The sequence below is a fragment of the Suncus etruscus genome, chromosome 2 (genome assembly GCF_024139225.1).
Source record: "Suncus etruscus isolate mSunEtr1 chromosome 2, mSunEtr1.pri.cur, whole genome shotgun sequence".
Lineage (NCBI taxonomy): Eukaryota > Metazoa > Chordata > Mammalia > Eulipotyphla > Soricidae > Suncus > Suncus etruscus.
The window spans coordinates 124,926,491-124,946,941 of NC_064849.1; the positions used below are offsets into that span (position 1 = coordinate 124,926,491).

The 20,451-nt window shown below is 39.4% G+C and overlaps 1 protein-coding gene across 3 annotated transcripts in view; it reads left to right on the plus strand.

Moving 5' to 3' along the window:
• Positions 1 to 20,451, plus strand: part of MAST4 (microtubule associated serine/threonine kinase family member 4) — a 646,820-nt gene that overhangs the window by 238,624 nt on the left and 387,745 nt on the right. The window lies entirely within an intron of this gene.

A 20,451-nucleotide genomic window follows, 5' to 3' on the forward strand; every position in this document is an offset into this window, starting at 1 on the left:
CATCTTACTCTCAAGAGTTTGACACTGAAATGCTTCACTTCCTCACAAGTTCCCAAAATGTGGCATTCAGACAAATATCTTTGGACATGAAGAAAGGAGTCTGAATTCATCTGGGAGAGAGCTTTCTTTAAGCTGTCTCCTCACACATTTCTCCCATGCTCTCTGAAGAAATCAGAAATGCTTTTGCTACCTGTTCTTTTCTAATAAACAGATAGAGGAGCCTGAAGATCCTTCATATATTGGTGACACAGATCCAGAGTGTGTCAATGGTTGGCAGTGGGACAGCTATGATCTCACAAAGAGATAATCTGCCTGGGAATGGACACTTATTGATTCCACAGATTTGATCGCTTTTCCATGCCTAATCTATAATAATTTTATGTTACAAGAAATTATTATTATAAAATATTATTATATTATATAAAATTATTATATTATTATATATTATATTATTATAAAATAATTATAAAATAAAAGTGTACAATATTATATTGCCCACAATATCTAAATGTTAACAATTATAATCTTCAAGATTAGAAAATTTTGTGAATATCAGGTTGTATCAAATTAAAATTGATGTGCTTTTCCTCTTTTCCCAAGGTCATTGCTAAGTGTTTTTAGGTAGTTGTTGCAGGAAAAATGTTAATTATCTACTCTATAAATATATGTAATTAAAATTTTGTTTACAGGGTGTTAACTTCATATTTGGTCTCATGTCGAGTCACTCATATTGACACCTACAAATCCACATCTGTTTTATTTATTTATTTATTTATTTTGGTTTTTGGGCCACACCTGGTGACGCTCAAGGATTACTTTTGGCTATTTTCTCAGAAATAACTCCTGGCTTGGGGGACGCTGGGGGATTGAACCGTGGTCCGTCCTAGGTTAGTGCACACAAGGCAAATACCCTACTGCTTGTGCCATCACTCTGGCCCTTCCACATCTGTTTTAATGACAGTGCGGTATTTCATTGCATGAATACAGCATCCTAATCATGGCCTATATAGCATTCTGCTCACTGCTTATCCATTCCAGGGTTCACTTTAAGCAAGTCTGAAAGCCTGTGGCTCTCACCTCTCTAACACTCACTGTGATCTTACTTGCATGCCATTGTTTTATTTTATTTTATTTTATTTATTAGTTTTGGGACCACACCTGACAGTGTTTAGAGTTGACTCTTGGCTCTGAATTCAAGGATCATTCCTGGAAGATTAGGAAACTATATGTTGTGCTAAGGACCAAATCCGAGTTGGCCACGTGGAAGATAAGTACCCTCCACTGTACTATCTTTCTCGACCACCCCTCCCCGACCATTATTTCAGTTACAGGATGTTTTGTGGTTGTTGGGGAGGTCACCTCTCAGACGCTAATCAGGATGACCTAAAATAAGGATGTGTTTATTCTCCTGACTATTAACATCCAAGTTATTCATTCATTTCTTTCTCACCCAGATGACCTTCTGGCAGAGTTGTGACACTGTTTCCTGGTGCCATTTGAGACTCGGGATGACAGAAGCCTGGCCATCTTTATGTCCTACCAAGCCCCTTTTAAGGGGGTGGCTTGGGAAGTGTTAGTGGAGCAGATCTTGCAGAGCAGCACACATCAGTCTGTTCCACTCTTGGTCATCTAGAGTGCAGTCTGTGACCACACCCAGCAACAACAGGAAATGGCTCAGAGGCCAAGTAATAATTCACATTACCAAAAACATGAACGGGAGTGCCACCAAAGCTTCACTTGTCACCAGAAGTGGTGCATCTGCTGCCTGTCTCCTCCCTCATCTTCCTGGTGTTGAGTCTGCTAGCTGGTAATTCCAGAAAACTTGCTTTCCTGTCTACTCTATAGATCCTGCAGTCCTTCCTCCCTCCAACTTTCCATAGGATATTGACTACAAGCAGAGATTTTGGGGGTGGGGGAGTCTGAGGAGAGGTTTCATTGAGCAACACCACATGTTGCTTTGGGCTACTCCTGGCTCTCTTTAGGATACCTTTTGTGATGCTTGGGAACCAGACAGTACCTTAAACTCTGTACTCTATTCTGGCTGGTTCCTGCGTTCAGAGATTTTGATTCAGTTGTGTGGCTGACCTTGAAGAGAAAAGGGAGAGATAGCAGAGTAGGCTGGGAAGGTTTTCTGCTACAGCATCCAATAACTTTCCTTGAAAGTACAAGTCACAGTCACTCCTGCTTTATTGAACCTCAGTGCTTCTATTTTCTCTGCTGTCAAGACAATGCTCTCTGTAGGAAAACTCACTGTTCTCAGAGTTCCCAGGTGCTTTTTTTTTTCTGGAAGAGAGGGAGGCCAAGCATGTGCAGGAGCTGGGCAGAGACCCAGAGAATCTTCCAGGCAGAATTTCATGTTGGCCTGTCTTTGCTGCCCTCCCTGTGAGTGCTGGAGAGAGAGAGAGATGTCAGTAATGCCCCACTGCCCTGAGGCACTACAGCTGGGGAAGCCCACAGAACAAAGAGGGAAGAGCCTACTAGCACCAGCAGCCCCTCTGGAGATTAGTAGGAGCCTATATAACTTGCTTTCATCCCAGTTTTGTTTTGATTTTGATTTTAAGGTGTTCACATCGGTTTGCTCAAGGGTTATTCTTGACTCTCCTCAGCGATCTCTCTTGATGGGGGTTGGGACATCAATTATAGTACCAGGGAATGAATCAGAGTCAGCTGCATGCAAGGCATGCACCCTACCCACCCCCCATACTAACACTTTAGCCCCTTATTTTGCCTTTTCAAATAATACTTTTTTTTTTTTAAAGAATGGAGGCAAATATTAAAGCACCTTTCTTCTTGATGGTTCTTTTCAGTGTGTGAAACAGTTAAACAGACTCAACTTAAAAAGACTGAACTGACAGAGCATCCAAGAAATGTTGAGGGGGAAAAGCCCTTCTCTAAGAAACTGTTTGTCTTTTTTTTTTTCTTGTGTTTATCCATGTATGCTGGTGCCTATCAGGACTCAGAGGAGCCAGGAGTATTTGTAATGACTTGTCCATTCTGAGTTGGTTTGTTATCTTAAGCATTTCAGCCTTGAGTCAGGTCTGAAGTATAATCTGGTCCACGTCTTGATTTCAGGATGTCAGATCCTAGTGTGGTATTTGTGAAGGAGGCAATCGGACCCGTAAGGAGAAACAGAACAGACCAATTCTCTTCCTCTCAAATGGCAAAGGCATTGCACACTCTTTAAATAATAGTACCTGTCAGATTTTTGGACACTGTTCTCAGAAAGGCAAACGAATATGAAAAAGATAGCAGTGAACGCAGCAGGGACTGTCAGGGAACCTGGTGACTTTAAGAATCAATACTGTAATTGCGTATCTCTACAGCAATTTATCAAAACACCTCAAAGTATTCTACAAAGGAGCTCTGGAATGCCCTTATTTTACAAATGAAGCAATTGACAGCTGACAGTAAACAGCTTTTTATCCAGAATTTCAGTCTGTGTGTCCAAGAATGGCACACAACAGAACAGAAGGCCAGAATGGGCCAGTTGGCTAATGGACTGAGCTTATGCATTCAAGCACTCCATCAATAAGTATTATTACAATACAGCCAGTGGGTGCTGTGCTGACCGCAGAGCTACACCAGACCAGGAAGTATGCCAAGGAAGTAATCGATGGAGGATGTATTACAGAAAATTAATATTCTGCTGCTGAATTATTTGTATTGATTTGGGGGCCTTGAAAGTAGCCTTAGATAATTTTGTGAACAAAAGCATAGGTATTTTTCTTGAGCAGAAAAACCGAAACAACAGAGGAAATCTTGTGTCTTAATGCAAAACCCTCCCAACTTGGCTCAGGAAACAGAACAGAAAACTTGTAATTTCTCACAAGAGCTGCCCGTGTTTGTTTGGCAGGGTCAGGCAGCGGTGGTGCTAATGGTTCTCTCATGTGATGGGGATTCCTTTACTATGGTGGATTCCTGGCTCTGATAGGACCTGCGCTTAACAGTTCAAAGAGACATTAATAGCACCGTCTACACAGAGGAAGATTATGCGTGATTTTACGCATGCACAGGGAATCAGATCTTCAGAATATTGGACTTGAGACTGAAGGAGGAAAGGGGCAGTTAGACAGATTAGGGTAGAAGGTTTTGATTTGCTCTCAAGGGCAATTCCCCTGCATCTGCCCTTGGAGTGAGTGTATGCTGTGCTACTGCAGGTGGTTTTCAGTGGGCTAGGGAGCTGCTGCCTTTGGCCACACCTGGCTTCCCTCACTCTCCTGTCTATCCACATCATCCCTGTCCTCTCATTTTCTTTCTGAAGTCCTGGCTTTCTTTCAGTGAAGGTTATTGCTTATAATGGATTAAAGGTAAATGGTACTAAGGAAAAGCATCACTAGATCTGTTTTACATCGCTTTCATCCTAGTCTTTCATGACCTTTGATTACCTCCCTTGAGCCTAATCAAGCATGATAAGCAGCCTTAATATGCAAAATAGTGCACTGCTCCCCCTGGACCTTTGGAAACACCACAGCTATAGCACCCTCGATTGGCAAACCTGTTTTTTGTTGGACGGTCCACTTAGGGAGCATTTTCTGTGATCTTCTTTATTATCAGATCTTCTTTATTACCCACTGATGAAAATACTGACACACACACACACACACACACACACACACACACACACACACACACACCATTTTGACCAGTAGGTGGAGTATCAGCTAATCGCTTTTGCCTTTGGGAGCAGTAGCAATGTTGAGGATTTATTTTTTAAGATTCATCCATAATGCATGTGATAGAAGGTACGGTCGATGTGCAAGAAAGTTCACTAAGTCAACTGATTAAAAGGATAAAATAATTGGACTATTTAAAATGAATTCTGTCATTGTATTAAAGCTGTTAGAACTTTATAAAAAAAAAAGCACATGTTTATTAAAAGGAAAATGCCCTCACTCACCTGGAGATATTTTTCATTATATTTGGGTAGCAGATCATTCCTGCAAAGAAGAACTTTTGCAAATTTTGACAGCATTTTGAGTTTTAGACAATAATGTATGGTAAACATATCCTAGAGTTACATGTTTGAATTATTTTCATAAAGTATTGAATAATGGAGTTGGAGAAATTCCTCCGAGTAAGTTTTTAAAAAAATAAGAACTCAAACATTTTGGTTGGACATGCTAAATAGAATTTCTTGAAGGAATATATTTAATATTTCTGGAATTCATGATTATTAGCTCTCCTGCATTATAACTAAGCCCCATGTCTAAATCAGTAACTCTATGCTTAGAATGTATTAGTTATTGTTTTTATAATAAAAATGCTTTAAAAATTTTGTAGTAGCATGCAAAGAAGCAACATCTTAAATATTTTTATCTAAAAACTAGTGAATTTGGTAACATTCTTCTAAAACAGGTTTTTCAGATGGTATGTTTCAAAATAAGGATTTTATAAAAATCCAGCTTGTGATAAAGTATTAGAATTTTATTTTGCCTTTTCCTTAAAGAAATCTGTGGGTTTCCTCATAAGCTTAGAATCAGAAATATTTATGTACCATTTTTCAAAATGGAATCAGATTTAATCTCTGAGTACTATCTGTAGGTAAAACAGTTGGAACACAAGCATCTATTTTATCTAGTTTTTTTTTTTTTTTCATAGAGGGCATCTAAAGAATACAATTAACGGGCTCCTCACAAATGTCCTTTGCTACTTTTTCAGAGGAGAGTGGTGACAGGCATTCAAGGTTGTCAGATGAGCTATGAAATCATCGCCAGAGTCCGGATGGCATTGGAAAAACCTCATGAAGGGAAAGATGAAGGATCCTGTTTGCTTTTTATAATTGAGTCATGTAACATGTTTAGTAAGGCCAAGACAGATAGGAGTTATCCAGTTCACTGAACTTCAATTTTAGATGAAGATTGTGTAAAAAGTGCCCTGTCTTTCCATGAAAATGCTAGTCTCTGTGATTAAAGTCATTCTTTTGTGGCCACAAGAATCAATCCTTTCTTTTCCTTCTATTTTCTGTTACTTCCACCCTTTTCTCAACTTTTATAATTGCTTGCAGAGAAGGCTACAGGAACTTAGTAGTAAAGTTCCCACCACTATTCTGCTTAGTATTCCCTTTCTACTTTTATTTTTGTTTTAAACTGGGAGATCTGCAGGCATAGTATAGGGGGTAGGATGCTTTCCTTGCACACTGCTCACCCAGGTTTGATCCCTGGCTCCCCATTTGATCCCCAAATCCTGCCAGGAGTCAATCCTGAGCAGAGCTTGATGTGTGCCCCTCACCTCAAAGAAAACAAGAAAATAAATTGGAGAGTGTAGTACTTAGGATGCCCTGGGGCAGTGCCACTGGCCACCATCAATTAGTGGGCCGGGTGGTTTTCAGCTTTAATGTGAGGGTTGAGGCAGGGATGATGTGGTGGTGCCTCTCAGCTGCTATTGAGCAGGGAATTATCTAGGCTACTCCAATGGTGCTGAGACCTCCAGGACCACATCTGCTGATGCTCAGGTGGACTATATGATGCTGGGAATCAGACTCATGTCTGATGCTCTCGCTGCTGATATATCTCCCAGTTCTAGTGTCCTTCTTTTGTAACAATGTTCTCCCTTCCCATCCCCAGACTGCTGCCCTTGTGAAGACCAGGGATCAAATATCATCTAATTGTGGTGCTTGCTGGAGTGTCCCAGGCTTTAGTTGTGGTGTTTACACTCCTGGAATGCCCATGTCATATGTTTTGGTACCACCTGGGGTCTCACATGCTTCCAAGGCTGCCTTACCTGACTGTGCAGCAGAGACCATAGAGTTGTCAGGGCCACTTAGCACATGTGAGCAGCATCAGGGATCAAACTTAACTAACCTTATTTTTACAAGGCAGGCACTTTTAGTCAATGACACATGAACTCACACTACAAATTTATATCTCTTTGCTTTAATACCTGGTAACATTTCTTCTGTGGTCTTATTTGAGGGGCCATAGAGTTCCAGGGGTTAGTGTGTAGGTCCTTGCCTGTGAACAGCATATTTCTCCCTCAAGAGCTGCCTTCCCAGCTGCTCCACTTAGTATACCAGTGTCTCCAGTTTTGTTTACAGAGGGTAACAACTTGGAAGATTCAGAAACTACTGATGCCAGAGGCTGGCCCTGCAGTGTTGATTGAATTCCTCAGGGCCAGCTTTAGTTTTGGGAAAATATATAAGATTTTTTTTTTTTTGTGATGCAATGTGCATATAAAATTGGGAACCAATTTTTATCTCTTTGTCTTGAATGAGTGTGTGTCAGAGAGGGAAAGGAAGAGTGAGGGGGAGGGGAAAGAAGGGAGAAGAGATGGAAAGGGAGGAGAGGGAGAGGGAAAGAGAATTGGTAGTGCTCAATTGTCATTCCTATTAGTATTTGGTGCCAGGAATCAAACCAAGGCCAGTCACATGCAAAGCATATATGTATTAACTTTGTTTTATTCACTTATTCATGTGTCTTGGGATCCCATGACTGGTGGGATTAAGTGGGTTTTTTTTCCTTCTGTTTTTGGCACCCACCATAATGCTTGCCGGACTCATAAATAGATTCTTAGGGATTAGTTTTGACTAAAAAGAATACACATACATACATACACACATGCCAACAAATTGACATATGCACTTCTGACTTACAGCATTTAAACTGCCCAGGTACATATTTCTTCTTTATCTGAAGTACATGGATTTTGTAATATCTTTTCTTAAAGCAATGGTTTCAGTATTTAAATTAAAAAGGTGTATATTCTACTGTGTAGGTTACTCCATTCACAAAAGACTGCTTTAGATGAAGGGACAGAGGAAGGCTAAGTTAAGCCTATATTCATTATATCTTCTAAGAAGTAAGTGTAAAGTGTGACCAATTTCTAGGAGAATAATTCCCTGTTGCCTTACTTAAAGAATATTAATTTACCTAATTGATGGTAATCTGATAAATTTATTGTAGCATTAAAAATGCAAATCAGTTTCCATACCAAAACATTCACTGATGTGTCTGAGACTTTTAAAATTTTATTTTATTTTATTAGGTGATAATGGGACACATAATTGTTAATGTTTGATTCTGGCAAAATACAATTAGTTTCCCTGAAACACATTGTGCATTAATGATATCATTAAGATTAATGAATATAAATGAAGGATCTGGGGATTTCAAACAGAACATAGTGACTTTATATCAGTCTGTAAAACTTGAGATAAATTTACTTGATTTTTCAAGGATAATGGGGTACAGCCTCTGCTGCATTTTTATATAGACTAGAAAGAACTCAGTCTGGGAAATTAAACCAGCTACCAAAGAAATCAACATTCTTATACCAAAAGGAGAAACACTGTCATTTTGGAGTAAGTCTTTTGTATATTGATTTCAGCTAGAGTATTCATTAGATGTACCTTTAAAATCACCTTTTTAATAATTATAACTTGAAAGTTCTCTATGTGTAAACATGCAATCACAATGAAGTGTTAAAATTTAGGATGACCAATTATTCATTAAAGTAAAAGATGATACTGGATTCTTGCATATTCCAGCCATTCTACAACAGACACATATACAATGTTCATAATGTTTTTTTCTTTTTTTGGCCACACACAGTTGTGTTCAGGGCACAGCCCTTGGCTTTGCACTAAGGGATCACTCGGTAATGCTCAGAGAACCATATAGGTTACTGAGGATTGAAAGTTCCCTATTTTTTTTTTGTGTTATATATCCAGTTCCAACTATGTATATAATTTTAAAAATATTTTAAAGTTATACAGGTGTAATTTTGTTGTTTTTTTATTTAGACACATGGTTACAAGATTGTTTATAATAGTATTTTTTTTACAGATAAAGTTGTTCATGATTGAGTTACAGTCATACTGTGCACAACCTTTACCCATGCACATTTCCTGCCACCAATGTCCCAGGTTTCCCTCTCACCCATACTGCCCTTCCTGTCCCTCCTGTCTTTCTTTGTTTTTTTTTGTGTGTTTTTTTGTGTGTTTTTTGGTTTGTTTTTTTGGTTTTTGGGTCACACCCGGTAGTGCTCAGGGGTTACTCCTGGCTGTCTGCTCAGAAATAGCTCCTGGCAGGCACGGGGGACCATATGGGACACCGGGATTCGAACCAACCACCTTTGGTCCTGGATCGGCTGCTTGCAAGGCAAACACCGCTGTGCTATCTCTCCGGGCCCCCTTTCTTTGTTTTTATAACAGTGAAATTTTGCCACTAAAAGAGCCAGTACACTTTACACTTTAATACTTTTTAATTTTTTTAGCGTGTTCTCACTCCTCTGGAGACATAGAAATGATGTGTGGTCAGGTCTTGCCTCATGCAACTTTGGCAAAGTTACTACCTTAGACTGACCTTCCTTCATTCAGAGCTTCTGTTTCTCTTACTTTTTGTTTATATATGGGGCAGGACACAGACTTGAAACTTTGGCAGAAGAGCCCTGCCTATGGATTGCTATTGGCTGAGTGGTAGGACAAGAGGCTGGAGACATGGGGATTCCTTGGGGAGCATGTCTGTTATTTGGGTGCTAAAACCTGGTCTGAGTCTGTTTGTTTGCTCTTCTTTCCATGACCTTGAGCTCTTCTTTTAACCCCACTGCCTTACTTTCCTTGTTGGTAAATTGGACTAGTCGCTTTGCTTTCTACTTCACAAGAAACTGATGAGGATTAATGAGTCTGAATCGGGAACACATTTTGTGTTTCTCTGAAGAGGACAGTTAAGGGAAGCTCGAAGACAGAGTTAATATTGTAAAGAAATGGGGCACACATTGCTTACCCCGGTATGTTATAGACTCTTGTGGAGCACTTACTCTTTGTCAATTGCACAGGAGAGGAGTTGGCAGCCTCAGTTCTGTTCACTTCTGCATAGAATGCTGTGTTCTGGGGGAATAGTGGAAAGAAAGACACAGCAAATGTGGAGGAGTGGAATGATGAACAGGATTATTCGGGGTACCATGTGAACTTGGGTACCTTCACCCAGAAGAAATCTAATTTCTAAGTAATATTATGCATGAGTACATATTTGAGACCTATTTATCAGACTCATGTACCCACTTCAGTGTCAGGGCCTCTTTGCATGCTTTGTAGGTCCCTAGAAGGATTTAGTGATGCCTTGTGTGATAATGCCATCACAGCCCAAAAGAGGAACTAAGTCAAAACCTCAGCATTAATCTAATCTGCTGCCTTGAGGTAGAATAGGGCCCCAGACATGATCTCAGGGTTTAAAACAGTTGGCTTTCATAGATTGTAAGTCACTTTATAAACACACCAATGTTGAAAGAATGCTAGTGCTTGATGACTTCATAGATGGAATTCCGTCCTGGTTTTATTTAGCATGCTGTCTGCTCCCAGGGGGTGTAAATTCCAAGGCCACTGTTAGTGGTCTTCTACTAATGAATTTTCTAGCATATATGTATGTATATTTTTATCTTATTACTTTTTACCTCTTTTTTTTTAAAGAGGGAAGAAGTTTAGACTTACTAATACTACATTATTGTAGAATGTAGCTTCTGCCACTGAGATCAAAAATAAGTTTAATATGTCTGTAATTGTAAAAGACATAATCTGATTCAGAGTCTATACTTAGAATATGGTGTTCAAAAAATAATCTTGATCTTTTATTTCTAAGTCTACCTCATCCTATTAGTTAACATATGAAGACTGTCTTTTTGTTCCAGAAGCTCATAAAATATTTATTTGGTGCCAGAAGTATTATGTGGCATTTATATATGCATGTGTTTCTATTTATGTGGGTTTGTATGTGTATGTAAATCTGACTTGCTAACATCTACCTTTCTAAATCTCCTATGTTCCACCTTGGAGCAGCAACATTGCTAATGTCACTTCATCCATTTCCTATTATCTTAGTATATTAATACAAAATACAGAACTTTGCTGATTTTTAGTTCATGATCCCAGTTTAGTGGTGTATCATTTGGAGTAGAAGGGGCATAATTGAAAAAAATGTATTGGAGCTATTTCCAATTGTCAGATCTTCATAAGTGTTCTCATCTGAAAAAAAAATGAAGTTGTATTACCCAGTTTTATTAGAAATGCTATATTTTCTTGGATTCGTGTGTTCGCAAAGTAGAGAATATTTTCCTGCTGTGATTGATGCTAGGGCATTTATGAGGATAGTCTGCTATATTTCATATGTATATGAGGGTGTCATTGTTAAAATGTTCAAAAGAAAATTATGTATGTGATTTATATTTTATTATTTCCTCCTAGGATGTAATTTTTTCAATGCCATGATTCCTGTCATATTGTCAGTAGTGATTTGATGGCTAATATGCCAGAAATAATTAGATAAAAAAAAGGTGATGCAAACGTCAAGACAATATCGCTTTCTTGTGAAAAGCCTTAAGCGAAATCATGCATGGTGCAGTGTTGCAATCACCAATCACGCACTTTTACCAAGTCCTCTGGAGCCCAGGCAGGAGAAATGGCAAGTAAGACACTGTAGGCGGCAGCAGCTTTCTTGGGCATATGCTTGCTGCTGACCCCACCTGCAATTTTTTCTAAATGAAACAGGTTGAGAAAACTCTGTTCTCTGCTTAAATTCAGACTTGGGTGGATTATCAGTGGGAAGGTGTTAGATTCTCTCTTTTCTTTTGAGTGGGAAAAACTCCTTCTTTCCTGGAAAGGCAGTGTTGCCCTTGTTTTAGCCTCATTTCTGACATGTTTTTAATTCATTTCCTTTGGGCAGATAAAGGCATCTATTGTAGAAGTGATAGAAATTTTTTAACCTTGTGGACTTCAAATATTAGGGTTTTATTTATAATTTCTAAATTTACAATTGAAAAGTTACAAAATTTTGCAATTTTTTTTAAATTTCAGATGATTGCTCTGAGATATAAGACAGAGTAAAAATGGAATCTTTTCAGATATCTTTTTACTTTTGAGCACTGATGACACTGGTGATTTGTTTAGATGTTTGAATAAATAGTATTTCTCAAGATTAGACCCAAGTAGCGTAGGACAGTGATAGGGTAATATCCTAGTGTAAGTAATAGGAATGTAGATGAGAACTGCTGCTGTCAAGGAGATGAGCTGCCTCTGAGTGGACGCAGACACTCTAGTGTTCATTAGACTTCTGTGTGTCAGCTCATCCTTTTTTCAGTGTGCTACTCTCACTTTAGAGTAGAGAAGTAGGGGCACCATGGAGAAGCTGGGTTTTGTCCTTACCCCCCCCCTCATTTTCCTGGCCCCAGATAAAGAAATCCTGAAGCCAAAAAGACTGCTGAGTATGAAAAGGGCATGGTTCCTGGATATCTCATGTTTTGGAGGTGTCAGGGGAATTTCGAGAAGGGTGCCCGGGATGCCATACCCACCCGACAGGGCAGGGTCCCAGACTCCCAACTGGTGGACCTCTCCTTTCCATAGGCTTCTGGATGTCAGCCTTAAGTTCATTTTCTTCATTTCATTTGCTTCATTTAAGTTCATTTGCTTCATTTGCACAGAGAACCTTGGAAACTCATGAAAATTAAGGGGCTCTCCCCAGGATACAGGGCTCCTTGTGGCAGAGCTCAGACTCTTGTATAAGGAGGGTGAAGTCATGACTTCCAGTCAGTGAATGGAGAAACCGGGGCTGGGATTCCCCTTTCAGCCCTGCTCTGAACAAGATGGACTGCTTTTCCTTGAGTCATTTCACCTTAGAGGAAAGAGTGGTTTCAGGAATGCTTTTCAATGGCAAATTCCAGAAAAGACAAAGACACTCAGGCTGGGAAATGAGCTGTCCAAGCCCACGGGTTAACAGTGACCTCTGTCGAGCCTGTCACAATAATGTGAAGAGTGCCCTTGGTTTTGAGAAGCCAGGTCATGGTAAAATAAATGTGTCCTTTTGGAGAAATCTCCCATCCCCGATATTTTTCCAGATTATGTGATTTATAATAGTATTAATAATATAGCATAGGACATTTAATATATTAATAGCACATTCATTGGTGTCAATATAGCCCTACCTAACCTCCCCTCTCATGCCCCACAACCATCACCATATCAGACTCAACTCTGTAGCCTCCTGGGCATCTGATACTATTGGGCACTTTTGTTCTTCCCCCATTTGTTTCTTTTTCTTAGTAACAATTATTTATAGTATTATTAATGATAGGGTTTCACACATACAATATTCTACCACCAAAGTGTTCACTTCCCTCCGCCATTGTCTCAGGATCCCCCACTTTGCCCCTCACTATGATAAGCTTAATTCTGTGGAGCAGTTCTCAGGTTCTGTTGCCTTTGATAATTTTCTTTGCTATTTCTTTACTATGTTTCTTTATATTATGCCTCTAAGAGAGAAATTCTGTATTTGTTCCCCTTTTTTTGACTGACTTCATTCAGCACGATCACCTCCAGTTCCTTTCACACTGCAGTGAATTACATGATCTTGTCTTACAGCTTAAAAGTATTCTATGTGTATACCATCGTTTAAAAAAAACTTACTGAGAGCTAACATAATTTTGCTGTCATAAGGGTGTACAGCTGTTCAGACTCAGAATAGAGTCTTAGAACCCTAGAGACAGTGAAGAAAAGTGGATGCCCCCTAAGTTGTCCCTGGCAAGCCTCTTCCTCTCCCTGCTTCTTCTCTGGGGTCTTTCCAGCTTTTGTTTCTTTTTCCTTATGGAGATGCTTGACCTGTCGGTCTCTGGAATTACAAATGCTCTTTTGGTGTGCTTTGCCCAGGGATATCTTAGAATGTAATTTTTCTTTCCTTTGGAGCTAAAAAAAATATTGGAGTGTACACCTTGAAAATACTCTTTTATTTCTTATTTTGCTTTTGGTTTTGGAGCACACCCAGCAATTCTCTGGGCTTAATGCTAACTGTGCTCAAGGATCACTCCTGAAGAGACTCAGGGACTATATGAGGTGCTGGGGATAGAACCCAGCTCAGCCATCTCCATGACAAATGTTCTAAATCATGTACAATTGCTCCAGCTCCACTTTCTTAATTAAACCCAGAGAGTCAGGAGGTTAAGAACCTAAATTGTTGTGTATGTAAATATTTTAGGGGATTATTATGTTACTGACCCTACCCTGATCGGTGATTGTGCTGGTATTTAGCCTTAGATGGAGTTTACCACCCGCTTTGGGCTGCATTCCCAAGCAACCCGAGTCCGGGAAGACCCCGACCCGGCGCGCCGGGGGCCACGACCCGCCTCACACCGTCCACGGGCTGGGCATCGATCAGAAGGCTTGAACTCTCTCTTCAAAGTTCTTTTCAACTTTCCCTTACATACTTGTTGACAGGTCACACCCTAGGGTAGGGCACAATCACAATCAGGGTAGGGTCAGTAACATAATAATCCCCTAAAATATTTACATACACAACACTAAATATAGGAGTTAGCTTGTGAGAGATGGTGCCCCACTTTTGCTTTCACTTGTCTGTGCAATCTTCTGGAGTTACTTCTCCTAAAGTTTCCTTATCTCCAAACTGGAATGAGAAATAGGTCCTAATCAAAGAACTGATACCAGGATTTCAGTAAGAGGGCTTGTGTGAAATATAATCAGATTGGTATCAACTTGTGATTAGTGAATACTGACTGTGACTAATGTTTTGGAGTAAAATATGGGTGAAAATGAAATGCAGACATTAAAAAAGAATTTATTTGTTTGTTTTGGGTCATACCTGGCGGTGCTCAGGGGTTACTCCTGGCTCTCTGCTCAGAAATCCCTCCTAGCAGGCTCTGGGAACCATATGGGATGCCTGGATTGGAACCATAATTGGTCCTGGGTCGGCTGCTTGCAATGCAAATGCCCTACAGCTGCGCTATCTCTCTAGCCCCTAAAAAGGAATTTATAAACTATTTTGGGGGGGGGGTTCTTTTCTTTCTTTCTTTCTTTCTTTCTTCTTTCTTTCTTTCTTTCTTTCTTTCTTTCTTTCTTTCTTTCTTTCTTTCTTTCTTTCTTTCTTTCTTTCTTTCTTTCTTTCTTTCTTTCTTTCTTTCTTTCTTTCTTTCTTTCTTTCTAACTTAGGCTTTTGTTTTTTGGGAAAAAATTTGTTAACCATTTTAATTTTCTCAGCAATGATAGGTGTCTCCAGATATGCCAAATATTCCTGGTTTAACCTTGGGAAAATATTTACAGGACTCCAATAATTTATCCATTTCTTCTAGGTTCTCTTGTTTTGTGACATATTGTTTCTTAAAATAATCTTTTATTACCCTTTGAATTTCTAGGTTTGTGTTTTGGTTTTTGATTTTTTTGTTTTGTTTTGTTTTTGGGCCACACCGGTGACACTCAGGGGTTATTCCTGGCTATGCACTCAGAAATTGTTCCTGGCTTGGGATGCTGGGGTATCAAACCAATCGAACCACAGTCTATCCTAGGTTAGAGCATGCAAGGATGCAAGGCAAATGCCCTACTGCTTGCACTGCCGCTCTGGCCTCTGAATTTCTAATTTTTGTAGTAATCTCCTCCTTGTCAATTCTTTTAAATAATATTTTATTTAAACACCTTGGTTACAAACATGATTGTGGTTGGGTTTCTGTCATGGAAAGAACACTCCCATCACCAGTGCAACATTCCCATCACCAATGTCCCAAATCTCTCTCCTCCCCACTCCACCCCCATCTGTACTCTAGACAGGCTTTCCACTTCCCTCATTCATTCACATTGTTATGATAGTTCTCAGTGTAGTTATTTCTCTAACTGCACTCATCATTCTTTGTGGTGAGCTTCATGAAGTCAGCTGTAACTTCCAGCCCTTCTCTCTTTTGTCTCTGAAAATTATTGCAAATATGTCTTTCATTTTTTTATTTTGAGGAGGTTTTCAAAGCCACACTCTGGTAATAGGGAATTACCTGACTGTGCTCAGGGTGACACCTACTGGTACTTTGGGAATTATATGTAATGCTCTGTATCACACTGGGGTTGGTTGTATGCAAGGCAAACTCTTTGCCTCATGTACTATCATGTACTATCTCTTTGACCCTAAAGAGGAATTTAAATATAAATTTTGATTTTTATTTTGAGCAGATCTCAACTACCTTTGTATCTTTCATAAGGATTTTTTAACACTTAAAGTGACACAAAATATTATTATGTTCAGAATAATGGATTATTTATATGTGTTTTCATGAGTGGTGTTTCTCCTTTATAACTATAAATAGCTTTTACACTACCTCTTAAAACATGTTACTATTTATTGATCACTAACAAATATTTTGAGTGGAGAAAGTCATCAGTAACGGTGGGATTGATGCCATATTGATTTCTTTCATGACCTAAAAGTTCTTGACCTATTGTCAAAAAGTGATGGAAAGGATATGGTGGGTGATGCCTTTGTCTGTATGTGTGTGTGTGTGTGTGTGTGTGTGTGTGTGTGCATGCATGTGTGTGTTGTCTACCTTGCTAAGAACTTGAGATTGTAGTATCACATATCCCCAAGAAAATATGAAATCCTACTGCAGATTGTTATGATGGCCCTAGAATACTCATTTGAAGCACACTGAAAACCTCTGGTAGGATGTGGTACAGGACCATATAGCTTTTCTAGATACTCCTCCACCTCCAGTGGTATAGAGAAAGAATTCAACTTCTCCCACCAGGAAACTATTCCTTCCTCAGACATCACCTCCAGTGACTTCCGGACCCATGACCAGTAGCCAAAGATTGAGAACTAATGACATAAATTGGAGGAGGCTGGTGGAGTGTCTTGTCAAGGTTTAATTTTGATCTTTTGTGACTTTTTTAAACTCACTATTCCCCTGAATATTCATTTGTTGAAGAAGGGATGAAAATATAAAATGTGATGAACTCAGTGTTTCCAGTATAATATAATGAAGGGACATAACGTGTTTCTAAATTTGTAGTCCATACTTGATCATGTAAATGAGCTCTCTAGCCTGGGGTCTTATACCATAAGCCATAACTATGGACAGTTATCACAAAATTTCAGTTCAACCCTTTAAGAAAATTTGTGCAATCAAATGTTTCTTCTTCTCAGTTGGAAAGTTGGAACTTGTAATTGTTTTTGCTTCATGTATTGTAATAAAATTTAAATTTCATCCTTAATAATCATGTTCCTAGATTTTAAATATTCTATAAAGTAAATCACGTTACAATACTGGTTGCATATGGTGTGCTCATGCAAATTCTATTTTTCAAAAATCAACTATGTTATTGAAGCCCCTGGCTTTCCTATTACAATTAATGACAAAGCTTACCAGATTTATCTGAATATACACGGAAAAGCAGTAATACACTTTGAGGCAGGTACTTTGTGAATTGGCCACAATATTGTGAACATATTCCAAGGTGGTATAAAATCACAGGAAACATGAGTTTATTAATGGAAATTAGGCTAGATTCTAATTATTACCTGAGAGTAGTGTCATCACTTGAAGTTTTTATTGCATCTTAACACATGGCTTATCCTGATGAGAAAATATATAGCAAAGGGTAAATGTAGCAATTTTCCTTTTACTATTCCCTCTGCTAAGCCATTATTGCTTGATGTTATTTTTCAGCAGTCTTTCATTTTTGTCCCAAATGTTTTTGCCTCTGGCTGGTTTTTTTTCTTCAAAATGTGTGTATCACTTCTCAAAGTGATACATGTTGACAGGTAATCGATATTTTTTCATACCAGATTTGATTGTGCAATAGTCATAATCCTTTTAGCCTTCATTAATGGTTGAATACTAACCTAGATTTTTTTTTTATCTCAAAACAATCTTTTGTTTAGAAACATTGTTCTTACCATTAGCCAACTTCCTCTTGATCATTCCCAACCACCAAACAGGTGGAGCTGCCAGTGAGTAAGAGGCACACTGTGCACTTTACCTGGGATATACCTCACCTCAGTTTTTTGGACAGTGTGGCCCTGATCCATCCCTCTGAGTGTGCTTCCAACCAGCCTTCAATACTTATCACAGGAAAGACACTTCTGGGTCTCTCTCTCTCTCTCTCTCTCTCTCTCTCATCTCTCTCTCTCTCTCTCTTCTCTCTATCTCTCTCTCTCTCTCTCTCTCTCTTCTCTCTCTCTCTCTCTTCTTTCTGTCTCAATAATCTTGTCTACTTTTCATCCATATTTTCAAGGGGAGAGAGGAAAGACATTTCCCTTCTTCCTCTGAGACCTTAATGTTCTCATTGTAGACCTCATATTTGGTGGTTTTTAGGTCACGGCGGCAGTACTCAGGGGTTACTCCTGGCTCCACGCTCAGATATTGCTCCTGGCAGGCATGGGGGACCATATGGGACGCCGGGATTCTAACCAATGACCTTCTGCATGAAAGGCAAACGCCTTACCTCCCTTCTATTTCTTCTCAGGCCCCCTGTAGACCCCACATTGCTAGGGGGACCAGTTCCATGAAGATTACTTGTCCTCAAAACAACAAAGTGTAGTATAAAGACACAGTCTTCGGATTATTTCTTTGACAAGTTCAGCTTCTGCAGGATTCTTTGTCTAAAACAAATGGGAAACTTCCTTTGAAAGAGTAGCAACAGACTCAAGTTGGGAGCTGGAGAATCACTCACTAGCAGATAAAACAACTGCCTTACATGTGGCAGACAATGCTTCAATTCCTGGCATCCAGTATGGTCCCCCAAACCCTGCCAGGAAATATCCCAGAATGCAGAGCCAAGAGTAACTCTGAGCACTGCTGGGTATGGTAACCCCAAATAAAAAAATTTCTATGATGGTCCTTTAGGTTCAGGAATCAATGGATGTTCCTTTCATCCTCTTTAGGAGTGGATCGAGGGAGAAAGAGTAGCCTGTGACAATCCATTGAAGAGAAGGTCTTCTTTTTTCCTACAGGGAATGATTCAAGCTCAGGGGAGCCTGTGAGGAATGAGGATTTGCAGATCACCAGCAGAGAGAGAGCTCATCTCATTTTTCTAGCTCTCAATTTTTCCTTTTCTTTAATCTTTAAAAAAATCTTTACACTTAGACAAAAAGAATTATAGTTAAAAAATTTATTTCAGGTCTGGAGGGATAAAAAGGTTAAGGGGTTAAGGTCCATGCCTGATATGTGTCTTACACTGATTCCATCTCCTGCACTGCAAATGGATCCCCCAAGTACTACCAGGGGCCACTCTGATACCTTCAAGCATGCTTATAAAACAAACAAAAAACAAAAGATATAAAACAAAACAAAAAAGTCTTTAAAAAAACATGCTGGTGGGGTCAGAGTCATAGTACATAAAGTAGGATGCTTGTCTTGATTGCAGCCAAATTTGATTCAGTCTCTCACAAATATGCTCCCCTAAGCACTGCCTGGAGTAATATTCAGCTGAAAGGCACATTTCTAGGTGTGTTCTACAAACCAACAAAAAAGTGTTAGACTGGATCAGCACATTTTTGGGTTGATGACCAGTTTTCAGCAGTTTCTTTGCTTAGACTTTCTTTGTGATATTTACTCTTTCACTTATGAGTAAGAATAGAAAACCTTTTCATTTCCTTGCCAGAGTTGTACCCTCTGTGCACACCTGCCTCTCCTCTCTTCTCCTCTCTCCTTTTTCCCTTAGTGTTGGCATCTCTTGACAAGGCTTCTCTTTGCATGTCTGGAGATGTACGCAAAGACCATTTGGGAACATAAAATGCAATCAATTTTCCTCAGTGGTTAGAGTCATAAATCCCTGGGCTACTTTTTAATGACATAATCTAATCAATTGATAGCAAGCCTAATAGTATGTTGACAGCCAGTAAGAGACTCAAAACTGGGAATAAAGCACATGAATGAGTGAGATGCTAATAGAAACGTCCTTGCCCACCCCCAAATCAAAAAATTAGTACTGGATACCTGTATTTAGTAAAATTGCAGGAATTACTGGTTTAAAAGAAACAACAAAGATGCTGGTTCTTTTGACTACTTTCTTTCAAGACAAGGAGAGTCTAGTGGCTAGTGAAGGAAAGGTCTGTATAAGCAAAGGGGAACCTCAAATCAGCATCTCAAAGCAGACTATTCTCTCAATTTAAATACCTTTAGGATAGAAATCAAGGGGGGATATTTTATTATCAGCTGTCAGTATTGTCCATTATTACTCTTGGGCCAGGCCAGTAATGAAAACTTAATATTCATCTCTTGGCTGCTTTGAATTGAAATAAGATGAGGATGAGCGGAGTAAACAAGCTGAAACAGACTGTGAAATTGCACATGATGGGAATCTTTTTTTTTTTTTTCAGCTGCTTATAGACTATAAATAAGTTAATATTCCAACTAATGATGAATCTTAGGGTTTCTTTGGGCTTTTTCACATTTTGGTCAGGTATCCACAGAACAGAGTTATTATCAGGGGAGGAATTAAAACCTAAAATGCTTCTATCTCTAGGCTTGGCTTTGACTGGCAAGGTATTTATGTAAATGAATTGCCTTTCCCTCCAGGAGGGAGTTGGAAAGAGTAGCCTCAAGCTCAGGGTCTTGGGGCAGCCTGTTTGTTCTGCACTCTTCTTCCTATGATGCCCTCACCAGGGAGCGCGCCAGGCTCGGTGATGGTGTTGCTGGGCTGGCCAGCTGCGTCCTACATTTTTACCGTATCCATCAGCCACTGCCTTGTACCAAGGTGTC